Here is a 7890-nt window from a genome sequence, read left to right on the forward strand (position 1 = left end):
CCATGCCCTCGCTCCGGCCGCCGCCTTCGCGCCACCCGAGCCGGCCCCGCACTCCGCCGCCATGTGCTCCGCCGCCGCCTGCGCAAAGCCCGCGCCGCCCGAAGCTCCCTGCCCGCCGTTGCGCCACCGCACCTCGCCGGTTTTCCATCATCGGCCGTCGCCGCCGCGACGCCATGGCCGCCACTCCGCCGTCCTTCTCTGCCCCGGCTGCCTCCTCTCGCCGCCGTGCCCCTCGCCGCCGAGCCGCCCGGTCACCGGAGCTCCTCGAGCCGGCCACCGTCTTCCCCATCTCCGGCGAACGTCTCCGGCGAGACCGCCAAGCGGGATCAGATCCACCCGTGCGTCCAACCAAACACCCGTCTCAGATCTGCACCGCTCCGTCCCGGATCCCTTCGTCCCGCGTTGACTTTCGCGGAGGTATAATTTTCACCAAGTCCCGGAAATTGCAGATCCATGTTACCCTGTTCGAGGCCCCGTAACTTTGCATCCGTAGCTCTGATTCATGCATATAGCATATCAAAATGTTCGCCTCAGAGAGTACATCATTTCATTCCATTGCATCATTTTCATTTGAGTGCATCTTGATGCCCGAAATGCTGTTAGAAGGAGGCTACTTAAGTTAATTGTCAGATCTGCTACTCCATCTTAGACTTTTGTCATTTTTGCCATGATTGTTGTGTGCATGATATGTCCATGAGTTCTACATATGTGTTGTTAAGGGTTTTGTCATCTTTCCAGAGGTGCAACCCATGTATTTTTGTGATGTGTGTGGTGCCTAGTGCAAGCTTGCAAAGTGAGGCACCCAGTAAATCTGTTTGCAGGGACTTAGTAGTTTCACTAAGTCCTGGGATCGTTTAGTTCACGATGCCATATGTTCTTGCTGTTTCCTAGTGATCCGTGCCTCTTTGAGGATGATCAGTAAAGGAGTTTTGTTAATATTGTAGTGCTCTATCCATCCATGCCTTTGTTTGCAATTATGGAGCACCCTAGCTTGAGTCAATCGAGATCTACTTTTGCTTCGTTGTGAATCTGGGTAGATCGTCAACTTGTTTGCGATTTTGCCGATGTTATTGTAGTTGATCCGTGCATGCTATGCTATTGTTCTTGCCATGTCTAGCTTGCATTTTGTGCCTTCTTAATGGATGTATGCTTGCCTTGCCATGACTTGCTCTGTAGTGAGTGCATCGAGCTCATAAACATGCCTTCGTGAGTTATGTTTCAGCATGTGTCAGTTTTCACTAAGTCTGAAAACTGATTATGTTTTTGCTATGTTCGTGTGCTTGTTAGTATATTTTCGGATCCCTTTTGGCTCAAGGTTACTAAGGGACTTTTGTTAAGCTATTTGAGTAGCTCCATGCCATGTCTTACTTTGTCATGTTCAGGTCCTGTAGCATGTTGTTTTGTTGCTCCGAAGAGGGCTATATGATCTGAAATTCCAGACAAGTGTTAATTTCACTAAGTCTGAGATCTGTTTACCGTTTGCGTTTTTGCCATGCTTGTTTGAACCTGTTAATGGATGAATTGGCCGTAGCTCAGTGCTAGACTTTTGTTAAGCATCTTGAATGCTTCCCTGCCATGTATTTTGTTGCCATGTTTGAGTGCTGTAGCATGTTCATCTCATTGCATTTAGATGGCTACTTGCTGTAAATCGCAGACCGGTGTCATATTTGAATCGCTTGCCATTTCCAAACCGTAACTCCGATTCCGGCGTTCTTTATTTCGTTTTCAAGCGATTTCATCTCATCTTTCCAGTGGCACACTTGGATTTCCAAGTTGAGGCCAGGTTCATGCATTCCTTGTCATATCATGCATATGCATCGCATTCCGCATCCCGCATATCATACCATGTTCATGTGTTGGTTGTTTACTATGTTGTGTGCTTCTTTTCCGGTGTCTGCTTCTTCGGGTTGGTTCCGATAACGTCGAGTTTGTGAGGACCCGTTCTTCTACGTCCGTTTGTCTTCTTCATGGACTCGTTCTTCTTCCTTGCGGGATTTCAGGCAAGATGATCATACCCTCGAAATCACTACTATCTTTGCTTTGCTAGATGCTCGCTCTTTTGCTATGCCTATGCTGCGATACCTACCACTTGCTTATCATGCCTCCCATATTGTTGAACCAAGCCTCTAACCCACCTTGTCCTAGCAACCGTTGTTTGGCTATGTTACCGCTTTGCTCAGCCCCTCTTATAGCGTTGTTAGTTGCAGGTGAAGATTGAAGTTTGTTCCTTGATGGAACATGGAGATATTGTTCCTTGTTGGAACATGTTTACTTGTTGGGATATCACAATATATCTTATTTAATTAATGCATCTATATACTTGATGAAGGGTGGAAGGCTCGGCCTTATGCCTGGTGTTTTGTTCCACTCTTGCCGCCCTAGTTTCCGTCATATCGGTGTTATGTTCCCGGATTTTGCGTTCCTTACGCGGTTGGGTTATAATGGGAACCCCTTGACAGTTCGCCTTGAAGAAAACTCCTCCAGCAAGGCCCAACCTTGGTTTTACCATTTTCCACTTAGCCTCTTTTTCCCTTGGGTTAGGCCAGCCCAAGGGTCATCTTATTTTAACCCCCCCGGGCCAGTGCTTCTCTAAGTGTTGGTCCAACCCAGAGCACCGTGCAGGGCCATCCCTTGGCAACTTGGGTTACGTCGGCTCCTGTACGCTTAGCTTATCTGGTGTGCCCTGAGAACGAGATATGTGCAGCTCCTATCGGGATTGTCGGCACAGCGGGTGGTCTTGCTGGACTTGTTTTACCATTTTCGAGGATGTCTTGTAGAACCGGGATACCGAGTCTGATCGGAATGTATCGGGAGGAGGTCTATTCCTTCATTGACCGTGAGAGCTTGTGATGGGCTAAGTTGGGACACCCCTGCAGGGATTGAACTTTTGAAAGCCGTGCCCGCGGTTATGGGCAGATGGGAATTTGTTAATGTCCGGTTGTAGATAACTTGAACCTTAACTTAATTAAAAATGAATCAACTGCGTGTGTAACCGTGATGGTCTCTTTCCGGCGGAGTCCGGGAAGTGAGCACGGTTGTTGGAGTTATGCGTGACGTAGGTTGTTTTAGGATCACTTCTTGATCATGCTTTCACGACCGTGCTTTGCCTTCTCTTCTCGCTCTCATTTGCGTATGTTAGCCACCATATAAGCTAGTCGCTTGCTACAGCTCCACCTCATACCTTTTACCTTACCCATAAGCTTAAATAGTCTTGATCGCGAGGGTGCGGGATTGCTGAGTCTCCGTGGCTCACAGATACTTCCAAAACCAGATTGCAGGTGCCGAAGAGTCCGTGCAGACGACACAACCAAGCTCAAGGAGGAGATCGATGAAGATCTTGTCCTTTGTGTTGTTTCGTTCTAGATGATCAGTAGTGGAGCCCAGTTGGGGTCGATCGGGGATCTTTGTCGCATTTGGGGTTCTTCTTTTATTTTGGTTCCGTAGTCGGACCTTGATTGTATTTGAATGTTGTAATGCTTTATTCATGTAATTGTGTGAAGTGGCGATTGTAAGCCAACTATGTATCTCTTTCCCTTATGTATTACATGGGTTGTGTGAAGATTACCTCACTTGCGACATTGCTTTCAATGCGGTTATGCCTCTAAGTCGTGCTTCGACACATGGGAGATATAGTCGCATCGAGGGTGTTACAAGTTGGTAATCAGAGCCTTCCCCGACCTTAGGAGCCCCATTGCTTGATCGTTTTTAGCGGCCGAGTTGTGTCTAGAAAAATGTTTTGAGTCTTTTAGGAATTATATATCGGAGAGCTTAGGAATTCTTTTTACTTCCTAGTCTCCTCATCGCTCTGGTAAGGCATCCCGATGTAGAGTTTTCACTCTTCTCTTCTCAAATTTCACTAAAAAAAATTAGGATCACGCGGGTATCTTGGAATCGTTCCGATGGTTTTATGACAAGAACATTGTCTTGGTGCCTCCTGTCAGGGGTTTTGTGGAAGTGTCCCGGGGGGTTGAGCTCTGAGGTGTTGTTGTCATAATTTTATTGTTGCAGTTCTGGAATACCTGAGTTTAGTACGCCGACATCGAAAATCTCTTTTATGCAGTTCGTTGGTGAGATAACCTCGACGTCACCCAGTACTGGGGCGGGAGTTCGGGAGTATCGCCATAACTTGTATAACGGATGCTTTTCGAAGGTTGAGGTAGACGATTTCCGAAGGTTTCTTGGTTATGTGTTGAAGGATGGATACAGCTGGATGAAGGATTTGCTAGTTTTGGGTGAGATATTATGCTTCCCCTGTATCCCCAACACCTGATTGCATAAGCGAAAAATTTCGGGAGTTTATAAGTGGAATTCAAGTAGCTCTTAGGATATCTTTTTGACAGATGTATGATATGAAATTGGGGTTCGACGTCTAGTGGTCCGCCTATTCACGATCGGTTTTATAGTGGTCTCATTGTGTCTTAAAGAGTCCTTGGCTATGCCGACTCGAGGACGCTTCGTATGTCATGTGCACTGCCTTGTACATGATGGTGTTGTACGATCGAGCCCGTGTAGGGCCCACCACGAAAACTTCGGACGAAATCTCTATCATATGTTTGTTCCGGCTTATTCTGCAAGCCAACACTTTGTTTTTGGTTTTGAGTTGTGGTATTCGAGTTGCTTCAAGGTCAAATGTTGATTCCATACCTTCCCTAAGTGGTGTTCTCATACTCCGACGTGAATACCAATCCTTCTCGATCATCGAGTCTGTCATGTCAATCCTGTTCAACCGGTGTGTTTTCTCTTCAAGTGGATCCGATCATTTCAACATCAGTAAGATCAATGATCAGTTCTTCTCAACGGTGTTTGTTTCATCTGTCTCCAGGTTGCCTTTGTTTTCCCACCCTCCCACCCTCTTTCTTCGAGGAATAAGATTTATTAATCAAGTACCATCTTATTGTTGTGACGTCTCTCCATTCTTTTCAATCAATATCCTTATCCGATGATTCTCAAGAAGATGCCAACGGAGCTTCAAGTTCGTCATCCTTCACTCATTTTTCTTCTCCAGTGGTTTAAATTCAAGCGTTATCGATCATATCTTTCTCCTCGTTTTCAAAATACCTTTTCTTACTGGTGCACCTCTTTATCATTCACGCTCGTTATTCTATTGTTCCGGAGTGCTAAAGATATCTCAGAAGATTCGTGTTTTCCACTCTACATTCGTTCAAGCTCTTTCGAGGATGTTATCTCATTCAAGACATTTAATTCAACCGGTGCATTCTCCTTTTCAAGTAATCATTTCAACGGTGTTTCTTTTGAGTGGGCCCTAACCCACAGGTCTTTTCCCAGGATCTTACCTGACTCTTCTTATTCTCCCGGAGCTAGCCTAAATTCTTTCAAAGTTTGACGTAAGAATGATTTATCATCAGTCAAATGTCTTCTCAAGATCTGTCAATTCTTTTAATCGTTGACTCAACCTCTTCGTTTTGATTCTTTCGGAGTGTCTAAATAATTCAAGGTGGTGTTTCTCGTCGTCCTTCTCATCATTTGAAGATTGAAGAAGAGTTTTACCTCCATATCTTATCCGTTCTCTCAGAGATTCGTGGTGCTAGCTTGTTGTCATCCTCTCATAATTGTTTGCGATTGGGAGATATTCTTTTCACTCATTCGGAGTATTTCAGAGTATTTTCAGTTTGATTCTTCGGAGCCCATCATCTCATAATTATTCATTCCCAGCTTTCAGTTATCGATCTCCTAATCTTACTGGTGCATCGATCAATTATCCTCTAATCAGTTCTTGATCTCTTCGTTCTCATGTAACTAAATCCCCTCAAGCTTCTTCGTTCATTTGCTAATTCTTCCCGGTGTTTCTTTATCTTCTCTTCGTTCCTTTTCAATTCTCACGGTGGTTCGTTCAAGAGTTCTCGTCATTCGTTGTCATATCAATACTTTCGTTCTTTCAAATTCTACCGGTGGTTCTTGGAAGACCTTCTCAAGTTTGTGCTATATACATCTTAATCCTTTCTATGAGAATAAGTAGTATGCCAAATCCGTTGCTTGTTAGCAATTAAATTGTTGAAGGATAAGCATAACATAATTCTTATTCTTGTTCAATCCAAGTGTTCAATTCCTTATTCTGGAGGCTCATCAAAATTCTTGATCTCAATTGTTCATCTTAATTTTTTCCGGAGTTCCAAGTTTCCACTCTATCTCGTTGGAAAGCTTCATCTAATCATTGCAAGGATTCTCCTTGTGGTTTCAATTTCTCTTTCTTTTTAGTCTTTTGTTACCGGAGTTTCTTCTTGGAGGCTATACATGATGGTTCATCAAGGATTTATTTCCTTCTCGAAGTGTTCATCAAGATTCTTTTCTAAGGAGCTTAAGCTTTCTTCATATTGTAATCCGGAGTGCATTCTTTCTTCCGTATCATTGGAGGTGGTATTATGTCATTCTTGATAAGTGGAATTCATGTTTCATGATTCACATGTTGTCAAGAATGAGATATTTTAAATCCATCAATCTCGTCATTGGAATTATCTTGGATTATATTTCACCTAAAGTTTTCCCTAAGGATTAATGCTATTAATGGTGACAATATAGGACCCAAGTTCTTCATTTATCCTCCCGATGAAATAAGTTTCTCGTCTCCTCGTTCATATCAATCCAATTCTTTTCCCTTGAGTGGCAGGTGGTCACCTCATGATTTGAGATGTATTCCATAAGCCCACTACAAGCTTATTTTTCGTTGTGGGTTTTCCAACAACTCCGTTCTAGCTTTAATTGTAAGTGTACTCCCTCAAGACCTTGTTTCCCTTCGTTCATTCCATTCCATTCTTACTTTTGTTCCGGAGGCCTTGTGATGGTGCTTTCTTCAACCATCATCTCATTTCATTTAAGATAATGTTCTTTCCTGTGCCTATCCATTTGTTCAACCTCTCAAGACTCGTGGTTTCTCTTGTTTGTCAAAGAAGCAACTTAGTTTTACCTCTTCTCTTATCTATTCCGCTTTCCCTCCGGTGCCATTCTAGATCTCGGGACAAGATCCTCTCGTAGTGGTGGAGTGTTGTAACGCCCCGAGACCGATGTGCCAGTTGTCATCCAGTTATTCACTGTGTTGCGTTGTCATTGCTTGCGTGTCATGCATTGCATATCATGTCATCATGTGCATTTCATTTGCATACGTGTTCATCTCATGCAATCGAGCATTTTCCCCGTTGTCCGTTTTGCATTCCAGCGCTTCGTTCTCCTCCGGTGGTCATTTCTACCTTTCTTTCGTGTGTAGGCATTAAACATTTTTGGATTGTACCGAGACTTGTCATGCGGCCTTGGTTTACTACCGGTAGACCGCCTGTCAAGTTTCGTATCGTTCGGACTTCGTTTGATGCTCCAACAGTTAACCGAGGGACCGAAAAGGCCTCGTGTGTGTTGCAGCCCAACACCTCTCCAATTTGGCCCAAAACCCACCTTACTCTGCTCCATCATCTCGGTCGTTGGATCACGATCGCATGGCCGAAAACTACATCTCATTTGGACTCTCCTAGCTCCCTCTACCTATAAATATGTGCTCTCCTCCGAATTTTTCGCGCAGTCCAACCCTAGGTCCAACTCCCTCCGCGCCGCCGGACATGTCCACCCGCCGGCGGACGCGTCCATCTCGCCGGCCACCTCACCCGGACCAATGGGGAGCCGCCATGTCGCCTCGCAGCCGCTCCAGGCCAATCCCCGCGCACCACCTCGCCTCCTCCTCTCTCCTCCGCCGCCACGGGCCCGCGCGGCCCAGATCTGGCCCGCGGGGCCCGGATCCGCCGCCGCCCGGCCCTCGCCAACCGCGGGCGCCGCCCCGCCCGCGACCGCCCATCGCCGCCTCCTCAGCCGCGACCGCCCGCACCGCCTCCGCCTCGTCGCTGGTGCTGTCCGCCGCCATGCCCTCGCTCCGGCCGCCACCTTCGCGCC

The sequence above is a fragment of the Triticum dicoccoides genome, chromosome 5A (genome assembly GCF_002162155.2).
Source record: "Triticum dicoccoides isolate Atlit2015 ecotype Zavitan chromosome 5A, WEW_v2.0, whole genome shotgun sequence".
Classification (NCBI taxonomy): Eukaryota; Viridiplantae; Streptophyta; class Magnoliopsida; order Poales; family Poaceae; genus Triticum; species Triticum dicoccoides.